This window comes from Acomys russatus, chromosome 22, assembly GCF_903995435.1.
Source record: "Acomys russatus chromosome 22, mAcoRus1.1, whole genome shotgun sequence".
NCBI lineage: Eukaryota > Metazoa > Chordata > Mammalia > Rodentia > Muridae > Acomys > Acomys russatus.
The window spans coordinates 17,981,671-17,997,659 of NC_067158.1; the positions used below are offsets into that span (position 1 = coordinate 17,981,671).

At 38.7% G+C, this 15,989-nt stretch overlaps 1 non-coding gene across 1 annotated transcript; it reads left to right on the forward strand.

Annotated features, from left to right (window-relative positions):
• The first annotated feature begins 7,737 nt into the window (after positions 1–7,737).
• Positions 7,738–7,873, forward strand: LOC127206052 (small nucleolar RNA ACA64). The gene has a single exon (XR_007832745.1). It is a non-coding gene; the product is annotated as a small nucleolar RNA ACA64 (small nucleolar RNA).
• Positions 7,874–15,989: the final 8,116 nt, after the last annotated feature.

The window sequence follows — 15,989 nt, forward strand, 5'->3', positions numbered from 1 at the left end:
TTAGAAATAAACAGACTCGAAGATCACTATTCCTCATGATCAATTTTAGATCTTACCTGCTGTGTTCTGGCACATTATTTTTAAAGAAATGGAAAGCATCACTGAGTGCCCTTTATGTGAATATAAAATAACTGTCCTTGTGGAAGACTTAAAATACTATACGAATGGAAGGAAGAAATAGGGATTTGTTTATGCTCATTAAGGCAAGGCTACTGTTGCCTGTCAAGCATTACTATTTTATAGGTTTTAAACAAACTCCATTTAATTCTATTTGTTTCCATGACTTTTGTTAAATGAACAGGATCAGAGTTTTATCCTTGGTTTGCATGGAGATTCTAAACCACCCCAAAGGTTCCAGGATTACCATATACAGATGCTTGCTGGTAAAGGACAAAGGCACATGGTACTCACTTAAAGGTTGATCCAGATGGGCCTGTCAATCATATGGACAGGAAGGTGATCCTCAGGACAGATATCTGTTCTAGAAACTTTAGAAAGTAGTACACAGCCTACCTACACTTATAGATTGACACAGTGGTCTTGGAACATTGGATGATGTCGCAAGCTTATCCTCTTTGATGAGCTGACACCCATGCTCTTGGATAGAGTTTGCTTTCTTGAGTGTCTCTTTCTGTTTGATGAGTACAGAAGAAAGAAACTTGTCACACAAGTTGGGGTGGGGACCTAAAAAGCCAACAAGCCTGCCTATTATTGTACTTGCAAACCAGTATCATTTTGGCTGTAAACTCGGGGCATCCTTGGTGCTATTAGCAGCTTTGCTTTTGCTGGAGGCTAGAAATTCCCAAAATGTTCAGAAACTCTGGTTATATGTTTTGTTTTCTTGTATCTATATTTTATCTTCTCTGATTATAGAGCAACTGTAATGAGAATTACTACCCAAACGCTTCATCAGAAAGTGCCTGAAACTCCAGACACCAGGATGGATAAGGCACACTGACTCCTTGTGAGTGGAAAAAGAGGACTCACCTGGTGGCACTCAGAGGAAGGATAGCAGGCTACCAAGAAGAGACTTGATACCCTATGAGCATATACAGGGGGAGGAGGTCCCCCTCAGTCACAGTCATAGGGGAGGGGAGTAAGGGGAAAATGGGAGGGAGGGAGGAATGGGAGGATACAAGGGATGGGATAACTATTGAGATGTAATAAGAATAAATTAATAAAAAAAAAGAGGACTCACCAGCTCATCAGGCTCTCCTAATTCCTTAACCCAGTACCACCCTTAGTTCCTAGAGTGAGACCCACAGTGGCAACCCTTTCTTAGGACCCCTTTTTGTTATACAGGAACTTGCTCTCTTCTCTTACGTTCTCCCTATAAACTTGCAATACACCCCCTTCTCAAACTCACCCCCCACCAATGACTGTGAACTTCATTTTCCAAATTTGTGAGACAAAAACCTAGAAAGGCCCTGATGGGCTTGAGGCTCTATTCCTGACCCCAGGCTATGTTTGTTCACTTGAGGTAAGATAGCCTTAGAGAGGCAATTTGCTTCACTGGTCCCTCAGCTTCATTATTGAATCACGGGGAAAGCTGAAATAGGATGATTAGCCCTCCATATATCTATTTTCTTACATTGGTGTAAATTTGCTCTTGTGTCCCAATTTTTTTTCTGAACAGTTGGCCTAAGAGACAGGCCAGAGGCAGGAAGTGGATTTTATCATTTGCTACCAATTTCACCACTTTTAATAAGACATTTCCCACACTACAAAGGTCTTTAAAATTAAAACAGCAATCTTTCTAAATTATTTTATAAAATCCTAACAATATAATGATGCTTGGTTTCCTTAAGGAGAGGGCTCTGACACAGGATTCTGAGTAAACCTAAGGAAATGTTGGCATTAGAGTGAGAAGGGAATATTTTTCATGTTATTTCAATTGATGAAACCTGTTAAGAACATCTTGGATGTATATAAAAGCCAAAATCCACAGTCACCAATATAAAATACATAATTGAATAAGATTGATAACAAGAAAATGTTCATTCTGCAGCAAGTACGTATAGCATGAATCCATTTTTATCTAAGTTCATATAAAATGTTTACAAACATAGCATAAATTATGGCTGTCTGGAATTGATGTGGGTATTTTAAATTTGTGTTTCTGAATAGTTTTCAGGTTTTTTTTTTTACAAAGCCGATGTATTACTTAAAAAAAAAAAAACCAGAAAATAATACCAAAGTGGAAAGCAACCAGCCAAATTGTCCATGAATCATTGAAGAAGGCAGGGTCCAGGACTCTTGTGTCACACAAAAAAGGGCATTAAATGGTCACAGCTATGGCAGCGGGGGAAGAGAGAGAAAACTCAGGGCCTAGGCTTATTCCTAGATCAGGAGGGTGAGATTACAGTGATGGGGTAAGACATAGGGTCTTGGCATAGAAATGGAGGAAAAACAAGTTAAGGTCAGCGTGGTCAACAGAATGCTGACATTGTGACAAGCATGTTGTCACTGAATTCTATTAGAGGGACATTTTGAGCAGCTCACACAGTAGTGTGGTCTTGGGATTAGACTTGGCCCACTGCTTTTGTGACTGATTGTTTTCTGAATTTTTTTGTTAGTGTGCCAGGTGTTTCTATCTGCTCACCCTTAATCTCTGCCTCATTTTTCATAGTTATGCTCATGTGTTTCTCAGTATCTGTCTGGGGAGTGATCTTCTGGAACCTTCCTTATTCATACAATTCTTTACCTGCATTTCCAATTTTCTTTTCTTTTCTTTTCCTTTTTTTTTTAGACCCAACAAGATAAGAAAGATGTTTACTTCAAGTTTGCCAAATATAAATAGCCAAATCACTATGAATTTCCAATTTTCTAAACTTGCTTAAATGGTAAAGACAACCATAGACACGTGTCCTAAGTCCCATCAGTCCTGCCTAATTCCCATCCAGCACCATGCTCACAAAGATACCCTTCACATTTGTCTTTGTCAGCCTTTCCACCACACTGGCAAGCTGAGAGCAGGATTATTTTTCCCATTGAAATGCAGTGTTTGCCCCATTCACACTGAAGATATGCACCTTCCCAATGCTCTCCAATGGCAATCTGAGATTTCTAAACATAAATTTAAAACCACGATTTTGAGTGAAAAATTAATAAGCTATTATAAGTATATTCACAGTCCCTAAACTAAAATACTACTGCTGCTGAGGCACTTTTGTACTAAATTTTAAGTACTTTACAGTTTATCCCATGGAGCATACAGTAGTATCTTTTAGGCAGGACTGTCGTAGAGTTACAAGTAGCTTGAAAAGCTTACTGAGGTTTGCTCAGTTAGTAAAAATGGTATTTGGATGAACGGTCTCTGTCATCAAAACTATACTCTTGTTTATGACATTATACTGCTGCTCAGTGCTGACCCGTAGCAACATAAAATGTGTGCTACGCGAGCAACCACGGATAGGGCACATTCACTTCCATGTGCTAATCTGTGATGGCTGGGTACATCAAAGCTTCCACCCACATTAAAAGTAAAGGATTTGCAGGTCATTAGGTGCAGATAAATACAGATGATCTGCATTTATTTCTCACTTGTTTCTCTATTTAAATTGGTTTACCCCCAAGTTTCCAGAACTCAGCAAATAACATCAAAATCCTCTTTCTCCTGAGGAGCAGGAGGGCCCTTGGCTTAAAAAAAAGAAAGAAAGAAAGAAAGAAAGAAAGAAAGAAAGAAAGAAAGAAAACTACTTCCTGCAATTTTTCCTTAACCACCTTGCATGACAGGTTTTACCCATACTTGTGCCATAATAGCTGTGGTTATGTCATTTCATTTTCAACACCTTCGTATTACCTACCTAGGCCTCAAAATATCCGTGTATAGTTTAATACTATCATTTTACCCCATTTTGGAAATAAGGTGAGTCAGAGGAAGGCACATACCAAGTAAATGACCCCTGAACAGTGAATAATCTATGGATTGGCCAGCTTATTCCTGAAAGATGACCATAGGGATGGTAAATTGATGTCAAAAGGGCCATTTTACTCACAATGTCAAAGAGGATGGGAGAGAAGACAAGATTTCGGGCTTAAAATAGAAAAGAACAACACATTTCAGTCAGCAGTGCAGGAGGCCTAGCATCAAGTTGATTCATTTTTACTTTCCAACATTCAGACACTGGAGGAAATGAACTCTTGGAAAACTAGAGTTTTCCCTACTCTGAGCAGTCTGGCCAAGTCTCACTCTGAATTTGGAAGAGCATAGGACTTGATTGTCTGCAAAGAACTGGCCCAGTGAAATATTGAAGGCGCCGAGGAGGAGAGCTGTTAGCAGGATGAAGGAAGATGATTTCCGAAATTAGACTTTTAGACCCAATTTTGATGTTAATTCTAGCATGGGACTAGATTGAGTTGCAGCCAGGCATGTGCATGTCCAAAATTTCAGGCTTTCCATTTTCTTAGTGAGTTGCCAGAAATTGTACTCCACCATATCCTGAAGGGCTACCAGCAATAATGAGAATGGTGAAGGGTCCAAAGATGTAGGTAGGGGCTACAGTAGTCTTTATAGACGGCCGTAAAAAGTTGCTTTGTCAATCACTTTATAAAATGATAAAACATAATTGCTGTTGTAAAGGTAGCCCTGATATGAAGGAATTGGCATTTATTTATAAATGTAAACCCTATGATGGTGAGATTATTAAATCAGAACTAAAAAATAAAGTCCTATAGACAGGGTAGTTTAAATGACAAAAGCTTATTTTCTCATTGTTCTGGAGTTTGGAAGAAGGCCCAGCAGGATTAGTTTATGGCCAAAGCTCTCTTCCTGAGTAGACTAGATTTAATGACACCGGTGTTGTGTCACCAGGTGGCTGGCTGCCATCTAACGTGTCTGAACATGGCCTCTCCTCATGGTGTGTGCATTCAGAAAACAGAGTGAATACCCTGATGTTTTCATGTATCTGGTCACTAACCTACAGGACTGAGGCCCAAGCTTCTCCTGAATTGCTTCTTTCTTCCAAACTCAATGAGAGGATGTGTTCTGAGAGAGTGTTGCTAGATCATCTCATCATCAAGCACACGTCACAGAACATGATTACACAGATCGCAATGGACTCTCTTCTGTGGCTCATTTCCAGCCAAGATCATTACAGTTTTTCTGTATCTGGCCCAGGCATCTCTCCAAAGTTTGCCACATTTTCTTCAATGGAGCGAATCTTTTTAGCAGGTTTTTGTCTTTTTCTGTCTTTGTTAAGATAGCTGCTTTGCTGAAATGGGGTGAGCCGGGTGGTGAGCAGCAACCATTACTGATTCCTTAACTTTATAGTCAGTTACCACTTTTAATTTTGTTTTCAGGTCAATAACTCTACAAGGACTCTCACTGGCAATATTAGTAGTGGACTCCATGTATGTTGAGACCAAAATAAGTAAAAAACACTTTGTGAAATGCAAAATGATGTAATCCAGAAACAAGTAAAGGACACAGGCCATTTCCTATCTAGGCCATAGTCATGCAAGGCATGTGTGTATAAAGACACAAGCACATTGGGGTGTGGGTGGAAACATAAGGAATTGGGGCATAATAAGTTTATACACCATGCGCCTAGCCTCTTCAAATGAATGTATTTATGCCTACATATAAAATGCGTTAATTCCATTCTAACAGCCCCCAAAGTCTTAACTCTTTTATAGGATCAAGTCTCAAACTGAAACTCTTACGCAAATTAAATAGGCTTGCAGCCCTAGGTACAATTCATTGTGAAGACAAATTTCATTACTGTTGAAAATCTATGAAACCAGGCACGTTATGCACTCCCCAAACAATCATGTGACAGGCATATGACAGATACTCTAGTTCCAGAGGAGAGATTGAAAGAAAGAAGGAGTGGGAGCCCCAAACACACAAAAAGCTGGAGCAAACAACCACTGGATTTTTGGAACTTCAATTAGTAGACAGCCATTGTTGCACTAGCTGGACTACGGTCTGAAAGACATTCTAATAAATTCCATATTGTAATACATATATTCACATACATATACATCACAACACATACATGCATGCGTACATACATGTACAGACACACATATGTGCATATAAATAAATTTTAATATGTATTTATTCTATAAGCTCTGTTCCTCAAGAGAACCCTGACTAATACACATATCAATGTATCTATCAAATGATCACTTAGCTACACAACCTAGACTTTTCTCAGAATAATTTTCCTTACTCCACAAAGTACAGGTAGACTATAGGTTTTCAGCATCAATTAAATTCTGGTTCTTGCTTTTCTTAGCAATTTCTTTAATTTATCTCCTTTTTCTTCGATTTTGCTGTAGTATGCAATGATAGGTTAGGCTGCTATTTCAAACCCTTTCTTAGAAATGTCTTTAGTCCAGTGTCCAGTTTCAGTTCTGTCTGCTGCCATGCAATGGTAGAAGGGCACAGGTCAACAAAGTTTGCTATCAGTTTTCTTTATTCTCTATGCTCTCATGTTTCTCATGTCTGTCTGAGACCCACCAGAATGGTCATTTCATTCATATTTCTATGCAATCTGTTCATGAGTAATGATATATCCTCCGAGATGACAGAGGTTTCTTTACAGTTCTTACTTTCTTCCTGAGCCTTCAACAGAGTCCTGAATGTCCACATTTCTATAAATACTCTCTTCAAGGCCATCTGGATGTGGCCTGGCACAGACCTCAAAACCTTTATAGCTTCTACTCATGAGTCTGTTCCAAAATAGTGTTTGGTAATGTGGACTCTGGTCCTTATTTAAAGTTATTATTCTTTTGAGGGGCAACAATGACAATATGTGACAGAATGTATGATGAATAATACAAGTCATTTCTGGAGGCAAGAATTATCATATCAAGGTGACAAGTCATGTCCCTTCTTTTTCTTTGATTTCTTTTTGTCATTCAACTCACACGTCATTGTTTAACTGTAACTAACAATGTATCATAGACAAGCAGATTGAGTTGAGCACAGCGTTTGGCATAACTGTACTGAAAAGACATGCTAAAAGTGTACCATGTCAGTGTTTGCCAAATGTGCACTCTGTTGGTGAAATATTGAAGAGTTAGGTCCTCAACGTACATGAACACACACATACCTATGTACAAACATCCTCATATGTATGTGTGCACACATATATAATTTTGCTAAAAAGAAGTGAGCAAATATAAAATAAATATTACGAGCTATCTGGCTAGTAAAGGCCAAGGCAAGGAGTCCATCTGAAGTTGGCTTTTCTTCTGCCTCAATTGTATTTCCTTTAGTCACTTCCTATATTGTCTTCTATATTATCCCCTTCCCACTTTGAGGTAGTAGTCATTATCACAAAATTTCAGTCTAGCTCATCTTTCAATTTCTAGTTGTTTTTCCCAAGCAAGAAAGTTTTTCTTTTTTCATATTTACTAGACTAGTAGGCTTGCAGGCAAACAGCGGTTTGTACACAGTTACAGCAGTTGATTCTCTCATAGTCCAGAGTCCCAGATGAAGCACAAAGAATGCTGAGCAGCAGCTGTCGTGTTTGCTAACAGGTGTACACCTCCTTTTATAATGGACACATCCTGACCTTTCACATGCTTACTCTGCATCCCCAAGGTTGGGTGGGACCAGTAACTTGTACTTGTGCAGTTTAGTCTTGTTTTCTATAATAAATCTAGAGGGAATACGGACGGCCTTTTGCCTTTCTTGTTCACTGATTTCCTCTGGATTAGAATAGGTCATCATGAACGAAGAGTTTGACAAAATTCCTTTAATTAAAAATTATTTGGAAGTCTAGTGTTCATTGAAAAATACCCCTGGCATTGGTCTTGGTGGTTATGTGGAGGATGAGATTTGCTACTCAGAACCTCTAAGGGCTTAGGTTCACCACTTGCGTCGCTAGTGTGGGAGGACAAATCCCAGGCTTTGACAGCCAGGAAGGACCGACCACTTAGCTGCTTGAGTGCTCTGGGCTCTGGCTGAAGTTCTAAGTCCACCTTTTCTCCACAGTTTCTGGAGGCTGCTATGGCCAGGACAGCAAAGATAGCAGGGTCTAGTTGTTCCCATTGCTTGCTTAAATAAAAATGTTTAGCTTTTAAAAAATTATTATGAAGGCCTGTCTTTTCTCCATGTTTTGGTCAATGGGAAATTTCTATCAAATTACTATGAATATTTTTTCATCAGATTTTTAAAAAACAAAAATCCCATTGAATTCATTTTGTATTATCTAATTACTCTTGGGCTTGGAGCCTGCTCTTAAGTGCTGTTGGTATACCTAATGAGATTCTATTGGAGAAAACTAAATTTTCCATTGCTAACAGGTATCAGTTGCAGAGAGCTTCCTTTTTGGGGGAGGGCATTAATTGTACTTTTATTATGGCATGTAAGAAAAATACAATGTGGAGGAAAGAAGGTTAGTAGTATAAAAAGAATCGGTAGAAAATAGCAATAATTCAGAGTCATAGCCAGTATCTGGGTCTGAAATGGTAAGCAAAATGGCACTGACAAATCTAAAAGTAGAATCAAAGCAGAAATTATGGAGGCCAAACTTTAGAGAATAGGCAGAGTATTATTTTTCTAGACCATCCTTCCTGGCCTAGTGGAATAGCCATAGAACCATGGTTCTCAACCTGTGGCTCACAACTGTGTGTGTGTGTGTGTGTGTGTGTGTGTGTGTGTGTATGTGAAACAAACCTTTTACTGGGATCGCATATCACATATCAAATATTTACACTATGATTCATAATGGTAGCAAAATCACGGTTATGAAGTAGCAACAAAAACAACTTTAAGGTTGGGTTGCCACAACATAAGGACCTGTATTAAAGTTTCATAGCATCAAGGAAGGCTGAGAAGGACTGCTATAGAAGGTTCTGGTGATGCTAATTTGAGGACCACAGAGATGTAAATGAAACAGCCCTACAGTCATGGACTGCAGTAGAAACAAGGATGTGGCTTTTGCTCATCTATCACTGGGCAAAGCAAGTTGCATGGCAACCCCAAGGGCAATAGGCAAGGGATGTGGTGTCTGCCCATGAGGAAGTTATGAAAAGATTAAGATGTGGGGAGAAATATATGAACATTGGTATTAATATTAGTATTACAGATTCCTTGTAGGCTTGAATGTTTTATGCCCACAGTAAGTATTTAGCCTTAAAAAATTACTTCATTAGCAGATAGTTTCTTTGCTAGCAGCAGGAACCCATGTCCACTGGCCCCTCTCAGTAATGGGTTCCGACGTGGCTAGAGCCTGTTCTCACGTACTACAAGAATTAGCTTCTCTCCTGATAGCTGGGCAAGATACTGATCTATGAGTGCAGCAGGATGTCACTAGGAGTCATTTTGTTACTCTGTTCCTTTAGCTTCAGAACAGTATGCCACACCCACTCCGCTAGAGTCTGTGTGAATGCAACCTTATCGGCTCGGAGGATGCTCCGACATCGATCAGGAAGGGTCCCTGGCAGAAGCCCAGGTATTTGTTGAGACGAGCATCCCGAGTCCTGGGTGTACAGAGCCTGGCTGTTGGCCTACTTCTGCTTTTCCTCCTTCCTTGCTCTATAATCATTCACGCATTCTTATTAAGTCCACCTCCAGGGCAAGGCCGTTCTTACCCTCTGAACATCTCAGTAACTGAGAAACCTGATGTGAGTCCATCGGGAAATGAACCAGTGGTGGCCGTGATGAAGTAGTTCCGCAGAAAGCTGAACATCTCCAGTATGGGCTCCAGATGTGCAGACTTGTACTTCTCTCATGGGTAAAAGCTGTTGATAATAACATGCCTGAGAAAGGAGCCAGCTTCGCCTGGCTGACTGCGAATTCTAAGAAAAGCTCATGCCACCTTCTGAGGTGATTATCCGCAGTCTGTCTCTGGCCCTTGTGCATAGCCAGAGGACCTTGTTGTACTTTTAGTTTCTGATTATTGCTGTACTTTGCACTTTGTAACCTGATCTGTATCTCTTAAACTGTAGTTTGTAGCTAGCAGAAGTTCCTGTCATGATTGTATAAACCACTGTGCTCAAGTAAAGATTTTGGCAGCAGCATTGAACCTCCCTTATGTTCCTGCCTGTCTGTTGCGCTGAATCCGTCCCCACCTGATATTCTAGGACCCTTGCTCTCCATGGCTAGAAGCCCCCTCGGTGGTCCGTGACAACAATAGAAATTAGTTTTCCCCTAAGCCTATGGGATGCGTAGTTTGGTTCATGGCTACTGTAGCAATGTCAGGAGTGAATTCCAACCCAGGCGTGGCCATTAAATCTAATCAGGGAGTGGGTGGTCATTTGCACAGTGTTTGTGCCACTATTGCTCAACGTATCTTGCAGGCAGGTCTCTATTGTCGGTGGCAGGGTTTGTAGTTGGGTTGATGATTACCTTTCTCCTCTGTGAATGTGCAGAGTGTCTCCCTTTCAGTACCACGAATGTCTGTCAGTAGGGGTGAAGCTTCAAGTTAGGTGTCAGCTCAACTCCTCTGTGCGTGATGAGTTATGTAAGTGTTGACTTTAGCAATAGGGCATTACCATCAGTGTGTGGCAAGCAACCGTTATACCACCTTTATGATAAGCTGTGATTTTTTTTGGGGGGGTGGGGATAGTACAATAGGGCCTCTTTGGCCAATGACTACATAAAATTGAATCCTTTCCTGGCACTGGATGTTTTATTTGGTGGTACAAGATAGCTAGTTGGGACATTATCTCCCTATTCATCCTCCGTTAGACTCCATTCATATATGTATATATTTTAGGAAGCTTCTACAATAGCATCTGTCCCCTCAAAAGGCCCTCAGTGTTAGTTGTCCCTCCTTACTTCTCTCCCTTACACCTATCGTCCATCACCCTCCACATGTAATCCTCTTGCTCTTCTATACCTTTTCTTTCTTCATAAGAACATATTCTATTTACCCTTCCTTAAAAGAGCCTCTCTCTTCCCATCTAGTCCCTTCCTAGGTACCTAACTTTTGTGGTTAAATGGATTATAGCATGCATATCGAATGCCTGTTATAAGAATTTTAACCTTGCCATTGTGTCCTTATACTCAGGTGAACTGTAGACACTTTAGTGAGTTTTTCTATTTTTTGTTTGCCATTTTCATTTTTTGTTGTTCTTTTGATACCGGGTTTCTCTGTGTGTGTAGCTCTTGCTGTCCTAGGTCTTGCTTTGTAGATGAGGCTAGCCTTGAACTCACAGAGATCCACCTGCCTCTGCCCCCCAAGTGCTGGAATTAAAGGTGTGTGCCACCAGGCTCAGCTACCATTTTCTTTTCTTTTCTTTTTTTATTTTACCAGACAGGTTAAAAAAAAGAGAGAGAGAATATATACAACACTGGAGGTAGGAGGAGGTGGACAAGGGAACCCAGTTCACAAGAAGGAAAAGAAAAGGAGGAGGATTAGGAGGAGGAGAAGGAAGAGGAGGAGGAAGAAGAAGGGCTACATAAATGGTTCACAAGAAACCAAGGAATACGTGCAAAGAGAAGTGAGATGAGAAAATAGAATGATTGGAAGTAGGTACAAGGACAAATAATAAAACTAAAACAGAAAATAAGTAACTGAATCCCATGGAGGTGGAGAGAAAGAGCATCACAGCTTTTAGTCCTTGAGTATCTTGATTCCATCACAGCATCTGACTCATGAAGACCGTAGGCAAGGACACCAGTTTCACGTGAGTCAGCTGGCTCGGACACTCAATTTTAAATTCTCTCTGAACTCATTCTTTCTTTGCCTCACTATAGATGGTTAAATCTTTTGTTATGCCTCTTGTGCTAGGTAATGTTTATAAGAAAACAAGCTTGGCAGAGTTTCTCTGAGCATGCATTGAATAAACACCTGTTAACCCAAGACAGGGCAGTGATGACAGACAGAACAGATGATTCCACTCAGCAGACCCAGTGAACTGCTGACTCCTGAGAAGAACTGTCTACACATATTCATCGTGTGGCTTTATCTGTATGAAAGTGTTATCATATGAGTTTTCTATTTTCTGCATTTACAGGATAGTGTATATACCTATCTCTTATCTAATGGAGTTGGTCTATATTAGAGTAGTCTTAAGAATAAAAATAACCAAGTGTCTTGTTGAAGAGGATTTGCATTACTTGATGTGCCTTGGTCTCTCTGATTTTCTCATTTTTAACTTAATTGTTGTTATTCTTAATATTGATTTGTACACATAGCAAACATTATTTTAGAATAAGTACCAGCAGGGAATTATAATGTAAAAGCTATATTCACTTTCTGTTAAGTAACTCCAAATTTTCAACAGGATAATCAAAATGATGGCAATAATTTACTCTCTTACAAGCATACTTTCTGAATTTTTGTTAAGGCCATTACAATAAATGTACATATTTTTTAAAGTTTTCTTTCTCTGAGATTGAGCATTTTTCCAGGCCTATTAACTAGCTATTTTTCTTCTTTTGTTGGTTATGTGTTAGAACTACTTTGTATTTCTTTAAATTTGATTATTTGAGACCTTCATACATGAGTATTATATTTACTGGCCTCTTAAAATATGATTTAAAAAGTTATTTTCATGTCCTATTTTTTACAGACATTGTTTATCTTTTCCTTTTGCTTCACAGACATTTTATTTTTAAGTACTCTTTTATTGCACTTATTTATTTGCATGTGTGCACACACCAGGATGGATGCACATGTGGATCAGAGGACATCTTGAAAGAGTCAGTTCTTTCTTTCTACCATGTGGACCCTGCATCTAGAACACATGTTTTCATGCTCGACACCAAGTGCCTTTACCTGCTGAGCTGTCTCACCAGCCTGGAGCAAACATTTAAAAATGTAATATAATGACATTTGCCTATCTATCTATCTATCTATCTATCTATCTATCTATCTATCTATCTATCTTCTATTATCTATCAATCATCTATCATCTATCTATTGTTTTCTGGATCTTGCTTTAAAAGTCATCTATTTACAATTCCTTTCATCTCCATATTGTCTGGAGGTTTTTTTCAATTACAAGATCAAATCTATTGACTTTTATGTTGGTTGAACATAAAAATACTAAACTGAATATTATTATGTTTTCCTTGCTTCTGTGCATGTTTTCCTATTTTCTTTTTTATTTTATTAATTTATTCATATTACATCTAAATTATTAGCCCATCCCTTGTATCATCCCATTCCTCCCTCCCTCCCACTTTCACCCTACTCCCTTTCCTCTATGTCTATGACATTGTCTGGAGTTTTTAATTTTTAATTTTTGAATGTATAATCATGTCTTTTTCTGAAGTCTTTCAAAACAATGTACACCGTGCATTACTATATTTTTCTTCTACTCAGACAATGAAACTTTCCTAACATTGCTTCTCAACAAGTCAACCTAATCTTATTGATTTGTAATATTATATCTCACATAGAGTTATACTCTATCTTTAATGTTTGAGGGAAGGATATATTATACTTTGAATGACTTATATTTCTTCCAAAATTCGTACTCCAAAAAGAAAACCCCCAATGAATAGCATGAAGAAGTAAAGCCTTTTCAAGCTGACTCAGCCACCACTGTGGTCTTTACAAAAGAGTGGGTATGACTTCTGCTTTTCCATTTTGTCCAGGTGAAGATGCAACAGCAGGTTCTGTCTTTGCAACAGACAACCCTAGGAGGAGCTAAATCTGCCAATGTTTTGCTCATGGACTCCACTGCATTCTGAGTGCTAAAATATGAATATATTTTGCTTATAAATCACCTAGTTTGGGACATTATATTACAATATCCCAAACCACCAAAGATCCTATCTTGTAAATAAAGTTTAACGTCTTTATGGGCTTTCTTCAGAACCATCTTACCATATCCTGGCTCTTTGTTCCTTATGTATTTAAATTGGTCAAGTTCCAAAAATTGACTCACTGAGTTTTGGCCACAGTTTCAATTAATTTAGAGATAAATTGGGGGAAAATAATTATATCATTGTTGTATTTAACATTTTCATTAATTGTATTTCTTTATATGTACATCTATCACCTTTATCTCTGTATTCACCTCTGTGGGTGTCTGAATCTGTGTCTATGTATGCATACCTTGGTAATTTTATTGCCACTTGCAAGGATGTATTCACGTTAGTAGTCATACATTTTAGTTTTATCCAGAAATTATTTGTAGATTTAAATGTAAATTTCTTTCTAAGCATATTAAAATATTCTGAATGCCATGTATTTCTGATTACTATTGTGAAAGGAGTTGTATTTTATAATTTGATTTTTGTTTAAAACTCTTCTTCTTATAGAAATATTACTGAGTCTTGTATGCTGATCTACTATCTAAGCATTCTGTAAGCTTTGAAAATATGCTTTTAATAGATTGATTGCTGACTCTCTACAAGATGTTATGCTATTTGCAAGTGTGTATTGCTTGTAAGAGCAGATTCTTTTGTTTTTTTCCTCTTTTCATCTGTATGTGTGTGTGAGATGTGTGCGTATTTGTATATGTATTTTGTTATGTGCATGGGCGCATGTGTGTGGACGAGGGTGCATACATGCACACAAGTATGTGCATATGCATGTGCCTCTCTCTCTGTATGTGTGTGTGTGTGTGTGGTGTATGAGTGGTGGTGGTGGTGGTGGTGGTGTGTGTGTGTGCGTGTGTGTGCATATGTAGGCTAAAGGCAGATATTAGGAATCTTTCTTGATTGTTTCACACCTTATTCAATGAAGCAGGATCTGTCAATCAAATCTATTGCTCCCCCAAATGGCTAGTCTTGCTTTTCAATCTGTCTCTGCTTCTGAGGCCACAATTATGGGGGGTGGTGTCACACACACCTGCATTGATGTGAGCTCTGGGGAATCAGTTCTGTGCTCTTCTTGCTTGTCTAGCAAGCGCTTTAACCACTGGCATAGTTTTATTTCCAGGCCAGACTGATTCACTTTTACCTCTCATGTAACTGAGGCTGGCCTCAAACTTGCTATGTAGCCAGAGGTATCCATAAGCATTTGATACTCCTGCTTCCACTTCTGAAGTGCTGAGATAACAGGCATGAGCCATCAGCCCCACTAGATACAGATGATGGTAAGGACCAAACAGATCCTGAGTGTCATGTGTGCTAGCAAGTGCTGTTCCAAAGGAAAAAAGGATCCTCTAATGGCTGAATCTCTGGTGCCAGGATAAACAGGACTGATGAGAATTTCTAACCTTTGCTTGCTTTGTTTCTAAATTCAATACCTGTGTTTTACCATTAGCTGTAGTGTTCATTCCAGATTCTGGTGTGCTGCAACTTATCAGCCTGTGAAAACCACTTTGACTTCCAGCTTGCTAAGTGCAGTTTTAATCACAAATAACATTTGCTTTTAACTATTTTTTTGTGTCCCTTGAAGTAGATTTTCTTCTTTGATCTGCAAATATAGGACATTATGGAAATTGATTTTTGACATAGAAGCCTCTCTGGTCTTCAGGGGAATGCGGCTTCAGTCTGCACACACTGTGGAAAGAGATGTCTAGATATTTTTATGTAATCTATTTACTCATTTGTCCCTAATGAAATTTCTTGTAATATTGCTTTCCAATTTAGGTATCAACTTCCCAGTGACAAATAAATGCCAAGCCCTTGTCATCGTTTTATGAATCTCTTTCTTCATTTTGTATAAAAGTGAACCCTTTTTTAATTCCTTGTGTGTCTTTAGGTGAATGTTTAGGTCTAGATAAGTAGAATTTTGAATAGTTTTCAACTTAATTAATTTAATAATTATTAAACTGTTTTGCCTGCTTCATGGGAAACATACATTCATGCACGTTATATAATATTTTCCATCAGACTGAATTTTGAATCTATTAACAGTGTGTGTAGCTGGTTTTAAGAATTTATTTCCTGTAATATGCTGATTCTTTGTGTTTTATTTCTCAAGTTCTGTGTAAATCATTGATTTACTTACTGCTTTCTGAATCTTCCCTCACTCCCTCTGAGATGAGGATGGCTATTTCTATTTTCAGATGGAGAATGAGAGTGAAGGCAAAGATGTGTTAACTTCTTTTTTCAAGCCCCCTGAGCTGTTAAGACCAGAGTAGAAAGGATTCCAGATCTGTCTCCACTATTTTCCTGATACCTT